The following is a 648-nucleotide window of genomic DNA, read 5'->3' on the forward strand; positions in this document are numbered from 1 at the left end:
CGACTGTGCACCGGGGTGCGCCCCTCCCCCTAGGGACACCCGGTCTGGGAAACGGCGCAGCCCCCGCCTTCGCCCTCCCCACTCACCGGAGCCGAGCCCGGGCCCCTGCCGGGCTCTGGGCCGCCCCGGAGCGGAGCGGAGCCCTCAGGCCTCCCCCAGCCCCGCATCTTCCGGCCGCCACCCGAGGGTCCCGGGTGCTTCCGGTGCAGCCTAGACCCGGGTGGGCGGGGCCTGGGGAAGGCCGCCCCCTGCTGGCCGCCCTGGGCAGCTACAGCCGGACAGCGTACCGTGGGGCAAGCCCTGTGGCACCCTCCGACCCCAGTCCTAGGTGAATCTCAACACCTTAAGGCGCTTCTGTTCTGGTTTGGGATTTTAGTTATAGGGCACGTGCGCTAGGAGACAGAGAAAGAGGGAAAGTGAGAAATCAGCCCCTGGAGAAATGCCGTTGACAGACGGGAATAAAAGGGAAAGGGAGAATAACCACATGGCAATCCTCTCTCCTCCATCTCTCCTCTTGGGATTTTGGGCACAGAGACACGTGGGCCTGGCATGGTTTTCAAGCTTGGCGGGCAGAACCAACTTGATGAAAACTAAGATAGGCTCTGGTCAGCTCTAGGCAGTGGAGGTCAGAGAGCAGAGACCCCTGAC

The sequence above is a fragment of the Tupaia chinensis genome, unplaced genomic scaffold (assembly GCF_000334495.1).
Source record: "Tupaia chinensis unplaced genomic scaffold, TupChi_1.0 Scaffold145280_1, whole genome shotgun sequence".
NCBI lineage: Eukaryota > Metazoa > Chordata > Mammalia > Scandentia > Tupaiidae > Tupaia > Tupaia belangeri.